At 46.6% G+C, this 13600-nt stretch overlaps 1 protein-coding gene across 1 annotated transcript in view; it reads right to left on the bottom strand.

Annotated features, from left to right (window-relative positions):
• Positions 1 to 1223: 1223 nt before the first annotated feature.
• Positions 1224 to 13600, bottom strand: part of LOC144289109 (uncharacterized) — a 199178-nt gene continuing 186801 nt past the window's right edge. Inside the window, exons 9-10 of the mRNA XM_077857375.1 lie at positions 8053 to 8207; positions 1224 to 1688 (exon numbers count right to left, since the gene is read on the bottom strand). The gene's annotated coding sequence lies outside the window, so the exon portion shown is untranslated. The remainder of the gene's footprint in view (positions 1689 to 8052; positions 8208 to 13600) is intronic.

The following is a 13600-nucleotide window of genomic DNA, read 5'->3' on the forward strand; positions in this document are numbered from 1 at the left end:
TTCTGAAAACCTTTCATGGCAGAAGCCATGACGTATCAACTGATTTGGGGGGAGCAGCATGAAAACCTCTTCTTGCCTCTCAGTGGGCTATTGTAAGGATGGCCAGCTGAGTCCTCAGAGAAGTGTGCTGAGCATCTAAACAGTGTAGGATGAGAAGTTTCAATGAAAGGGTTTTCATCCAGGAGAACCAGCCAGTGAAGAGCTTGGCCACCGTGACTAAGTCCGACAAAACCTGAGACGGCAGGAAAACTGGCGAATGCTGCCTGGGGACCTCAGCAAGCGTGGAGGGCCTACGTCTTCATGTCAGCACCTCTGCCTACCTGACGCCCCTGGTCCCCACCGCATGGAGATTACCTGAGGGCAGTGTCAGGGCATGTGCTCCATGTGAGGCCGAGGGCAGCCACTTGTTCTGCTGAAGTGAGGACTGCTGTCTCAGCATCAGGCGGACGGAGGCAGGCGCATGACGAGGTGCCAGCCTGAGCACTGCTCCACAGCCAAAGGGCACTGGGGACCGCCTGCCCCTTCAGCTTCCCTGGTCCATCCTTCGCTCTGACTGGCTCTCCTGTGAACGTGTCGGCCACTTAGTACCTGCCGCTCAGGAGCAGAACAGCCTGAAGCACCGGGAGACAGAGCCGTAGATTCCGTAACCTGGAGCACGGTGTCACTCTGCAGTGCCTTCCGGGCATTTCACTTACTACCCGTTCGACCCTCGCAGTGGCCCCGTGAGATGGGTACTATGACCATTCTCAATTCGTGGGTGAGGAAACCGAGGCACGGAGACATTCAGTAACTGCAGGCGCCCAGAGGCACGCAGCTAGTAAGTGGCAGAGCCGGGATTCAGACCCAGCACCCTGCCGCCTCACCTTGTCAGTGGGCAGAGTGAGGCCAGGTAACCCGCACAACCACAAGGGGCACTGGGGGTGGGATGGATGTGAGGTGTGGGAGGACGAGGCCACACTCTGGCCTCCTGGTCCCAACCCCAGTGCTTCCTTCACGTGCTGTTTCTTCTATGCTCGATAGCCAGGACAGACAGACAGAGCCTCAATCAAAACATGCGTCAGCCAAGTAGAAGCTCCCTAAGAGAAGCCTTCCCTTGTACGGAAATCGACTCACACTTAAGGCCCTGTGGTCTTCAAAGGGATTCTGGAGAGGGTCCCTCCACCCCAGACAGGATTCCTTCCATCAACTCCCCTTAAGCTGTACAATTTATAACCTCACTGAGGTTTTTTTTTTTTTTAAAGACTATTTATTTATTCATGAGAGACACAGAGAGAGAGAGGCAGAGACATAGGCAGAGGAAGAAGCAGGCTCCACGCAGGGAGCCCGATGTGGGACTCCAGGATCACGCCCTGGGCCAAAGGCAGGCACCAAACCGCTGAGCCACCCAGGCGCCCCTCACTGAGGTTTTTAGTTGACTTAACATTGCCAGTGGTTTAAATCAGCACACCATAAGCGAGAAGAACCCAATCGCAGAGGTCACGCTGTTCTCAATATCAGAACTGTAACACCTGTTTGAATCGCCTCACAGGAAAAGAGCAACAGAGCAAACCGGGTCCTCAGGCGCCAACTTCCAGGGAAAACTCCTCTTCTGAGGCAGGGGGGTGGTCTCCAGGTCACAGCAGGACACGGGGAGCCCCCCTGGAGGCCATCTGCAGTAACATCACACATTTGGGCTGCATGGAGGGACCCTAAAAACCAAGCCCATAGTGTGGGTGTCAAAGCTACTCCTTTGTCAAGTCAGCAACCCACAGCCCTCATGAATATTCTGAAGTAGAATATGGAAGTGAAATGCGTTATATTCTAAATTAGAGCAGATGCACTTACCGCTGAACACCCTGCTGGAATTACTTGGGGGCTGGGGGGGGGGGGGAACAGCGGGAACCAGTGTTTCCAAGCAGCCCTGATGCACTAAAAATATCTCTTACTTCTCCTTTCATCTGTCTGGTCACTGTCCCAGACGCAAGCTCAGCATTGCCTGGTCCACAGAACCTGCTAAACCACCGTCTACCTCCACTTCTGGACACAGAGTGAATATTCTCAGATGTAAGCACGAGGTTATAGACTATGACATAGCAATGTCCTACTCAAAAAACAGCTGTTGGAAAGAACTGCTTCAGATTGGCATCTCCAGAACACTTGGAAAATAGAGTCCTTTTTTTTTTTTTCCTTAAAAAAAAGGATTGATTGCTTTCACTCTGGACCGGTGAGAACAACTCACTCCAGAGATCCAACTAAATTGCTGGCACCGAAGTTCCTAAGGATACTCAAGCAAATTAAATCTTATAAAGGAAAACTTGTGCATAATATGCCTGTGGACAAGGTGCTCTGACCTCCTCCTGCAGCTTCAAAGATATCCTGCTCTATTGCATAACCCATAGCCTTGAAAAAAAAAAATCAGCTTTTCCTGCCAGCAGCTTTGCTGCATCCACCTGTCCCTACAGGTAGTAAAAGATTAGAAAGATCAGAACCACAGTGTTTACACAACACGTTCCAGTACTCTCTTCCTTCTAGCCCCCACCCTAAAAAGTTCAAAGTTCATTTCTCTAAACCAGGGGCAGAGGTGGTTCACAGAGCACACGGGGCCAGAGGGAAGGAGCCTTGCTTGCTTGTCCTCCGCACCCCCATCCATGTCACAGGTGGGCATCACAGGCAAACGGAGGCTCTGGGGGGAGGCAGCTTTGCAGCAGGAGAGGGGTGAGGGGCTCATGAGAGGCAGGCAGGGCCTGAGGCCACCCGGATGCTCCCTTGGGATCCCCAAACTTGCAGAAGTTTAAAATTAGAAAGAGGGCCCCGTGACCGTCCCAGAGGAAGCAGGTTCATTGAATGCAGGGGACGACCTTCCCCAGAATTGTGGGGGGCCAGCTCTGCAGGTTTCACTTTCAGAAGAGCCAACACTGTGTTCTTTACTCCTACTGCCCTGCCGTGCTCACCACCCAGGTCTTTAACCCACAAGACCTGCATGTGGGAGCCACGGCAGAGCTCACCCCATCCATTTAAAGTCATTTTATGGTCCCGTGGGCCTATTTTTCATGCTTTTTAGCACCTGAAATGACTCCTGGTTTCAAGTTCACTAAAATCTGCTTTCACTATTACGTTTTTGTTTATTCTCCTTAACAAGTGACATTAACAGGAAGAGGAGAGCAGCAAGCAGTCTCTTGGGGTGAGGGCTTTCCCCTTTTTTTGGTGGGGGGCGCTTTCCTAAGAGCCTGAGGGATGCCCTGGGCTGGGGACACTCACAGGGTTATGAAGAGACCCCAGGAGACTTCTGAGATTGACGCCTTCCAGAGCAGCAGCCGAACAAACCCAAGGCCTCTGAGGGGCCATACCTGCTGGCCTTGCCCACCCTCATCCTGGGCCACACCTGTCTTCATCCTCAAAGGCCAAACATGTCCCCACTCCAGAGCCTCTTACACATGCTGTCCTCCACGCTTGGAACCTTCACCCCCAACTCCTCCACCCACGCACTCCTTTCTCAACCTTTGGCTCCCACTCACCTTAGAAATTACCTCCTCAGAGAACTGCTCAAAACGAAGCCCCCTTTCATCTTGGAGCACCTTTTCCCTCACAGCATGTAGCCTGAGTTTGTTTGTTTGTTTACTTATTTATTTATTTATGAGAGGCAGAGACACAGGAGGAGGGAGAAGCAGGCTCCATGCTGGGAGCCCGACGCGGGACTCGATCCTGGGGGATCCAGGATCGCGCCCTGGGCCAAAGGCAGACGCTAAACCGCTGAGCCACCCAGGGATCCCCGCCTGAGTTTTGTTTTAAAGATTTTATTTATTTATTCATGAGAGACACACACACAGAGGCAGAGACACAGGCAGAGGGAGAAGCAGGCTCTATGCAGGGAGCCCACCGCAGGACTCAATCCCGGGTCTCCAGGATCACACCCTGGGCTGAAGGCGGTGCTAAACTGCTGAGCCACCCAGGCTGCCCGGGTTTTTTTTTTTTTTTTTTTACTGGACTGCTCTTCTGGGCACTTCCTTAGCTTCCATGATGACAGAGATCACGCTTGTTTTTTTAATCACTACCACCACCACCATCATCATATGGGTGCCAATTGGTGACTGGCACACCGTAGATACTCTCGAAAGCTTTGATGAGTGAATGAACAATGACACCAGCCTCTTCTGACCTCCCTGAGCTGCTCTGATCTCTGAATGACCTATAGGAGGTGCCTCTAACCACATCTCCATCTGTCTCTGACCTTCCCCTCTCCCTCGCCCAATAAAACCATAATGAATGCTAGTATATCTGACTGCAAATAACCAGGTCTAAAAGGAGAAGTTCACAACTGACACTCCCAAACAATTGCTGAAAGGATTTATGAACTTGGCCTAATGTTCAACTGTGGTGGCAAAATTAACTTCTCTATGAAATTAAAAATTCCTCCCTGGGGGCACCTGGGTGGCTCGGTGGTTGAGCATCTGCCTTCAGCCCAGGGCGTGATCCTGGAGACCTCGGATCGAGTTCCACGTGGGGCTCCCTGCATGGAGCCTGCTTCTCCCTCTGCCTGTGTCTCTGCCTCTCTCTGTCTCATATGAACAAATAAATAAAATCTTTAAAAAATAGAAAATTCCTCCCTTGGTAACAGCACCGGGAATACCTAGAACAGAGCAGGGTTGAAGAAGAAATCCCGAATTTTATAGCTTAGGAAATGCTGCCCACAATCTCTCTCTCCCCCTCCTCTGAGCACACACTATTGCTGGGGCTCCCTGCCTGTGGTGATGACACAGGCCCTGCATCCCAGGTAAGTCATTCACATCTAGCTCTGTGTGTCCACAGATGCTGCCAGCTTCCCTGCTTCCACTCTGCTCCCCTGCAGGCCTGTGGAAAGCACCCCAGTCTATTATTAGGATCTGTTCAATGATACCGCCCCTCCAGCCAGCAACATCTTCCTTGCCAATCCCACCAGCCCCCCACTCACATCCTCTGTGGCTCACTTTCTCGCTTCCCCGGGGAACACACACATCTCACCCTTATTTCTCACTCCCCAACACACCACAAGCTTACATATTCAACACGCTCGCTGGCTCGCTCAGGGACTTCACTTGAACTCCCCCAGCTCTCTCCACTTTTCCACAAAGCTCCAACCCCAAGGGGAAGAAGGGCTGCAGCCAGCCTGGTCTGAATACAAACACAAGATTCACTGTCAGCACCTTGACACTTGGAAAGAATCTATCACATGTCAGTGTGAGGCTCTCATTGGGAAGGTAGAAGGATGTCACAGGGTGGAAGGAGAGAAGTGAAAGTCTGTTGATTCTCCCTCTGGATCTTGCTGGTTAGGACAAGAAAGACACTGTTTTTGTTAAAGACTCTAACACACCTGTGTTACTGGCTGGCCTCGAGATATTCACACGGTACATTAGAGTGTAAGATCTGGGGTCAGAAGACCAAGGCTGAAATCCGGTAGTCCTCACCCTTCTCCATGGTTTCACTTTCCAGCTACCCATGGTCTCAGTGACCCGTGGTCACCCTCAGTCTGGAAGCTGATGATCTTCCTTCTGACTTATCATCACAAGGTCAATGACAGCCGAAGGCTATGTCACCAGCGCCTTATGTCATTCACCCCACAGCATCTCACCACAAATCCATTTTATCGTCTCACATCATTGCAAGAAGGGTGAGTGCAGTAAAGATATTTTTTTAAAGATCTTATTTATTGGGGGGGGGGAGGGAGAGAGCAAGAGGAGCCGAGGGGGAGGCAGACTCCCCACCGAGCAGGGAGCCTGACAACGAGGGGCTGGATCCCAGGACCCAGAGATCATGATCTGAGATGCTTAACTGACTGAGCTACCCAGGGGCCCACAATAAGGTATTTTGAGATAAAAGCAGCATTTAACTAACTTTTATTATAGTATATTATTATAATTATTCTAACTTATTGTTAGTTACTGTTGTTAATCTCTTACTGAGTCTAATTTATAAAGTTTATCATAGCTTTGTATGTACAGGAAAAAAACACAGTAGTTAGGGATTTGGTACTATCCACGGTTTCAGGCATCCTCTTGGGGTCCTAGAACACATTCCCCCAGCAGGTAAGTGGGGATTACTATACTAACCATGTACAGGCACCGGGGCAAGCAGATGTTTCCAGGTTAGTACAATAGGGAATCAAGAAACTGACTTCCAAGAGTTGCTGTTAGGATTCATTAACGTCATGTATATGAAAGTACCTTATAATCTGCAAATATGAGATCCTGCATGAATTATTTTCCATTGTCATCAAGTATGTCGTTTCTACCTCTCTCTCATTCCAACACTTGTTCAATGTCTGCCACTGTCAGGCACTGTCTTGTGTGTCAGGGTGTTTATCCAAAAGTAAATAGTACTAATCCTGGCTCTCACAGTGTCAGTGCAAACCAGGAAAGACAGACAAGAGACAGAAGTTGGAGCCTAGTATGATACATGCACAAAGAGTAAGCACAGCATGCTGGGGAAGCATGCAGGTCCTGAGCAGTCAGGGGAGGCTACCTGGAGGACCTGGAGGAGGATTCACCTGAAAGGAAGAGTAGTGATTGGCTAAGAACAGAGCGAAAGAAAGCTTCTATGTAAAGGGCAAGCATGACCAGCTTCATTTGGCTGGTCCAGAGACCACAGAATAGGGGTAAAGTTGGGGGGAATACCAAGAGATGAGAGCAGAGCACACAGGGCCTCCGTGCCTCACTGTGGAAAAGTAGCTTTCCCTGATGAGGCACTGTGCAGCCAACTTAGCAATAATATCTGGGACAACAGATTTTGGGGTCCTGACAGCAGACCTGAGTTTACTGGAAGGTACATTAACAAGCTCCTATTCATTTCCAAAAATAAAACAAAGGGGCTTCCATCAAGGGCCATGCCAAGTTGGTTTTTTCAAAAGATGGGATATCTGCTTTGTTAGTTACCTTTTTTGGACCTACTCTCTCATCACCTCCAGCACATTTGCTGGAGTCATGGGGGTGGGCTGTGCTAATATGCACCATTAAAAACAAGCTGTAACCAGGTGATTTAGAATAAGGTATGGCACTGGAAAGCCCAACTGTGGGGGATGCACCACAACAGACAATTGACTACATGAAGTTGATTGGCCCCAAAAGATAGAAATGGCTCTAAAATAGGAATCATTTATGGAAACTGAAAATGACACAAACTAAGTGCTTGGGGCTTAGGAGCCGGGCTACTGTGATCTGCATCTTGGGTCCCCCACTTACCAGCTACATGATCTTGGGAGAAATGACTTAACTTCTCCAAGCCTTAGTTTTCCATCAGAAAAGTGGGTATGACGATAGCACCTGCCTCATAGGAATGTTTACTAAAGCAGATGACCAAGTGGAGGACTTGGCACAGCCTGAGCACAGATGATGCTCAGGCAACAGTGCTAGCTACTGCTGTTACTACTGGCATCATGAGTCTCCTGCATCTGTGCTGGAGCAGATGTACACTCGCCTCCAGTTGACATGAGTGAAAGAGTGGAGACCTGAATACAGAAATGAATGATCCCTGACCCCAGAACATGGATGCCACAGGAAATGCAACTACAGTGACCTGGCGTTCTAGGTTGGTCATGGCCAACCTGTATTGCCTGTATTACATCATGGCCTGTATTACATCACAGGTCACTGACACTTTCTCAACGATAGTAGGGATACCTCAGTTTCATAGGAGAGGGCTCACAGTTAAATCAGCCCATTAAAGAATGCTATGCTGGAAAATATTCCTCCTCTATCGAAAACACTATTTCTGGGCCCCATGTCGACTTTTTAAAAAAATTCTTCAGAGTAAGGAATATTTCATGAGCGCCTTCTCTTCATGGTAGCTATGTTAAAAGTTAAAGGAACTACCACAAATATCTCATATCTTCCTTCCTAACCTATTCAACAATCCCATTGCCTGTGACTATGTCTAAACTTTATGTTTTAATTTAAACTCATCTTAAAGTTATTTATATCTTTGGCATGTTAACACCTTTGCAGACACTAGGTTCCAACACAGGTGTGACTCACTTGTAAAGTGGCCTCCTCGGGACTCCCAAGGCTAACATTCTGGGATCTGGTAAATGAACTTCATACTCACTCGGTAGCATTTATGATCTCACAGTCTTACTTCCTGCACATCTAGCCTGGAAGCGAAACCTTAAAACAAGCTGTGGACCGAGGAGATGATTCAGAAACTTGATGCCCAGCACGGTAGTGAATGGTGGGAAGAGTCAGTCTTCTTCACGCTTTTCACTGTAAGGAAAATGGCAGGTTACAGTCGCGCTTTCTAACTGCTCTCCCTTGCTCCTGGCAAATTCATGAACACCAAGTAACCTCAAGCTGCTAGTATTGGCCTATCTACAGCATGAAAGGCAGCCCTGGGCTGAGAGTGGGTAGCATGGTAGGGCTCCTCTGGGCGAGAGACGAGGGCACGGGTAAGGACACAGAGCTGCTTCTCAAAGACAGGGTAACAGGAAACAGCTTGGCAGGTTTGGGAAGCAGCAAGCTGACTCTTAAATGCAGCTTATTTCACTGTTTTTCTGAAAATCATTCACTCAAACAGGATGCCTCTTTTGAATGCGGATGTTACAAGAATACCAATTTAGGTTATGTTAAATTTTTTCAGTAAAGCTGGTCCTTCAATGCTAAGCATTCAAGTTGGCCAGAATTCTAAAATACTACAGCACTGCTCACCGAGAACATGAAATTTAGAACAGGGCTGACACTGGACCACCACAGAGTGAGTCTCCTGGAGGTCAAGGGGGAATGTGCTCAGTAAGCAGCCAGTCAGCTAATCGGCTTCCTGTGAGTAAGGCTTCCTCTGAATGATCTCAGGAAGGCCCCCTCATCCCTTGCACAGGAGCTAACGGCTTTAACATTCTAGCCCTAGATCTCAGAGTCTGGTGAACTTCATCAGTGGTCATACCTTGGAAAGCATTATTCAGAGAAACTGAAAAAAACAAAACAAAACAAAAAAACAAAAAACGACCTTCCCAGATTTTTGAAAAAGGGGTGGAAACTGACCTATATTCACTGTTGTAGATTAAAATTTATTACAGATTTTAAGTGAAGAAAAAAATTTTTCCACATAAATAAAATCAACTCATTTTATTATAAACAGTAAAATTGAAGCTCAGATGGGGGTAAAAACAGTACAAAAATTAAAACACCATTAATGTTTGGTGGTGACCAACCATAAGGTGAGTCTAATTTTAATCAGGCTGTGCATCTTCCATTCAACCAGTTGTTATGCCGTGCTGAGAGGCAGATGTGGTAGGTCAGTTTACTGTAAGATACAGCTGCGAGCCCATCTCTAAGCCAGGGTGCTATCAGGCCTCAAATACTCATGGGAATTTAGGGAGCTCATCAATTAGGCTGGAGGAGGTGACCCTGAGCTAAGGTTTGACCTGATCACTCACTATGAACCAGGGACACACAATGCCAAACAAACATTCGTAGGCAAGGTTTGGGGTGATAAGCTGCCCTGGGCAAAGCGGCCTTTATGCTAAGGGCTCCCACAGCAGAGCCTGATGATGGCACTTGGAAAGTGACCTGACTCTGGCAAAAGTTTTCTTATAAAGGGGATCCCTGGGTGGCTCAGCGGTTTAGCGCCTGACTTTGGCCCGGGGCGTGGTCCTGGAGTCCCGGGATCGAGTCCCACATCAGGCTCCCGGCGTGGAGCCTGCTTCTCCCTCCTCCTGTGTGTGTCTCTGCCTCTCTCTCTCTCTCTCTGTGTCTATCATAAATTAAAAAAAAAAAAAAAAAAAGTTTTCTTATAAAGCCTGCTGTGCCCAGGCAGCCCCTTTGCTAGCTTGGACACGGCCCACTCACCAGACTTCTACAAGCAACCCAGTGTCTACCGTGTGCCCTTCTCGTCCTCTCTTATGTATACTCTTCAGCTCCAACCAAAAGAACAAAAAGCAAGTGTATTGCATATGGGAGGATGGAGCCCATAAGAGGGAGTTGTATTTGAAAAATAAATTCATCGTATGTGAATAATAGTCTTAAGCCTTACAAATCAAGACATATTCATAAAATTAGATTACCAAAACATATCTTGGAAAGCAGCTTCTCTTCGTATTTGTTATATTAGTACAGTAAAATAGTGACCATCATAAGTAGCTGAAAGTTTCTTGGCAATCAAACCTACCAATTAGAGAAAAAAACAGAATGGAAGAAAATGTCTGATACTCCACTTGAATTCAAATCATGATTCAGGAGTTTTAAAAATTGTCACACGAACAGACCAATGATAAAGGGAAAAAATGGTAAAATATTAATTGTAGAGTCCAGTTGGTGTGTGTGGGGGGGTCACTGTAAAATTATTTTAACCTCACTGTAGACTTGAGACTTTTAGTAATAAAATGTTGGAAAAAAGTATTATCACACCCTCCACTCAGGTACCAATATCCCTCAAAATTCGTGTACTCTTACAGCTAAATATAACACTAAAAGGTCTTGAAGTATAAAATAAAGGAAGCATAAAAAATTAACTAGAGAAAGACAAGTGACTCCATATAAGATGCTGCGGGATGGACTACATGAAAAAAAATCCTTTACACTTTACTTCTAACTTGGTGAGTTTAATATAAAAAAGGGATTTTTTTTTTTTTAATCAGAAGAGTATCTTTTAATTTCTGGGTGGGAATTCCTAAACCCATGTTAACAGGAGAGAATCACACAGAAAAAAAAACTGATAAAAATCACTTATTTAGATTTAGGGGCAGCCCGGGTGGCTCAGCGGTTTAGCGTCGCCTTCAGCCCAGGGCCTGATCCTACAGACCCAGGATCAAGTCCCAGTCGGGCTCCCTGCATGGAGCCTGCTTCTCCCTCTGCCTGTGTCTCTGCCTCTCTCTCTCTTTCTCTCATAAATAAATAAATAAATAAATAAATAAATAAACAAACAAACGTTATAAAAAATCACTTATTTAACTAAATAGAATGTAAACATTCTCTGTCTTGAAAGAATCATACGCAAAATTGAAAATCAAAGAAGCTAAGAAAAATATTTGCCCTAATATCACTAACACACACACACACACACACACACGTCCCTCAAAGTGTAAGAAAATTGTAAGAACAGTCACACTTTGATAGAGGAGATGATAAAGGACATGAACAGAAATTTACAAGAAGACACAATGGATTAATAAACACAGGAAAAAGTTAACTTTTCCTGGAAGCCAACTACAGAATGCCATGTACCTAGCACAGAGTAGGCAGCCAACAAACAGCTGCCTAGGGGCCCTAGGGTGGCTCAGGCCTCTTGACCTCGGCTCAGAGCTCACATCTCCGGGTTGTGAGTTCGAGCCCCACACTGGGCTCCATGCGCTGGATGTAGCACTACTTTAAAAAGAAAAAAAAAAAAAAAAAAAGCTGTCAAATAAATGAGCCAAAAATAGTGTAACATTTTTCTCTCAAAGATAATACTCAGGATGGATGAAGGGCATTTCATTCATTGCTAGAATGTGGGTAACTCGCTACAAAGCCTTCTAGGAAACAATTTGGCAAGGGTTCTCAAGAACCTTTAAAAAGTTTAATTCTGGGGTGGTTGCCTGGCTCAGTCAGTAGCGCATGTATGTGACTCTCAGTCTCAGGATTGTGAGTTCAAGTCCCATGTTGGACATGAAAGCCTACTTAAAATGAGATAAATAAATAAATAAGTTTTAATTCCCTCAACTTAATAAACTCACTGCAAGAAATCTCTAAGGAAATATTTTAATATATTATTTAATATTAATACATTCTTATTTTGTAGTAATATATTATCAATGTTTTAATATTAATATCATTAATTATTTAAATATATTTTAATGAAAAATGGCCAAGACTCATGTATTTAAAAAGATAATCATTATAACGTAAAATTGGCTTTTATAAAAAATGGAAGCCCAAGGCCCCTGAGTGGCTTAGTTGGTTAGGCATCTGACTCGACTTCAGCTCAAGTCATGATCTCAGGGTCTTAAGATGGAGCCCCACATCGGGCTCCCTGCTCAGCAGGGAATTGGCTTGTCTCCTTCCTTCTGCTCCTCCCCCTGCTTGCTCACTGTCTCTCTAAAGGAAAAAAAAAAGGAAGCTAACTAAACACTCTCAAATTTTGCACTGTTAAAATGTTCTTAAAGCATTTTTAAACACTTGGAGAAAATTTACGAAATGGGATATAAAAGTTCCTATACAGAATGATGCCAATTCTGTAAGCTGTGTGTGTGCAGGAAAGTCTTGAAGGGAAATACACACGTTAACAGAGCTTTGGGTGAGGAAACCAGAGATAATTTATATTTCTTCTTTATTCTATTTTGTATTTTAAAGAAGTTTTACTACACGAGTTAGAAAAAAAAAACCCAAATACCATATAAACTTTGGATGAGTGATCCGCTGCTTTCAAAACCGGTCTCATCCGAATCAAGACCACCAGTAAGAGAATGGCTTTAGGCTGGACGTCTGGGTCCAAATCCATACAAGCCAGCTTGCCACTTTCCCAGGGTCCCAGGGTCCTACACACCGCGTGTCTGAGGGCACTCTGCCACGTGCGAACACTGCCTTCTCTTCCCTCAGACCTGCGGCTCCTCTCGTATCTCACCTTATGGTGAATGATGCCACTTCCTCGCCTCACCTCATCACCTCTCTCCCCTTTCCCACCTCGCTAACCCCCACCCCGAATCTGCTGTCCTGGGCATCCTCATGGTCTCCCTGCTGAGGGCTCCGGCCGGAGCAGCTCTCTTGCAGTCAGGCCTCCCTGCCTTGCCTGCCGGGCCCTGCCTCCCTCCCCTCCACTCATTCTCTTCCAGGCAGCCTGGGCCACCTTTCCACTTTTCCCCCTTCACCCTCCCGGACAGAGACCTTCAGGCAGATGTGGTGTGGCTCCGGCTTCACCTCCTCTCACTGCTCCTCTCTCACACCCTCCACCGGACCTCACAGCCTCTGGCCCAGTGCCTCGCCACTACGCTTGCCTCCCTTCTCTGGCTAACTCTCGGCTAACTCCTTGAAGGTTTATCCTGCAAGAGTCCAATCAGACATCACCTTCGTCACGAAGTGTCACCAGGTCCCATAGTGTGCTGATTTTATGCAACCACAGCACTAACTGTATACGGTGATCCCCGGTTTTGTACCTTTGCCTCCTCTCCCAGAAGGTGAGCACCTAGCAAAGGAGGCCCTCAGTGTTTGTGGAATGAGTGAAGAAATGCTTTCCCCCCATCTCAGACATAGTTACCTATTCTCATCTTGGGAAAGATCCCAAGATTTCACCACTTCCCTCCACTTGCCTCTCCTCTACTTGATCATCGTGGCAATTGAGGAGGTCTCTCTTATCTATTCATCAGCCAACACGTTTATTTATTATAGGCCTTATGTTCTTACAATATCGCTTTGGTTTTATTGGAGTCCATTTGCTCCTACCCCAGCCTATCAAAGAAGTGTCACCAACGTCCCCACACGGGACAGTCATTTAAGGAACTGCAATTTTGTGAAAGCAAGGCAGTGTGTGAGCTACCAGGGATAGAAAGATAAATCAGGCTCTTATTACTCACACAGACCATTAGCAAGGAACCCCTTAGCTTTTTTCGGACTGAAACTCCCAGTCACTTCATCCTTTGCTAGAAGGATGTGTAACTTCTGTTGCTTGTGTGTCTGCTCTTCACAGTTACCCA

The sequence above is a fragment of the Canis aureus genome, chromosome 18 (assembly GCF_053574225.1).
Source record: "Canis aureus isolate CA01 chromosome 18, VMU_Caureus_v.1.0, whole genome shotgun sequence".
In the NCBI taxonomy this organism is placed as follows: domain Eukaryota; kingdom Metazoa; phylum Chordata; class Mammalia; order Carnivora; family Canidae; genus Canis; species Canis aureus.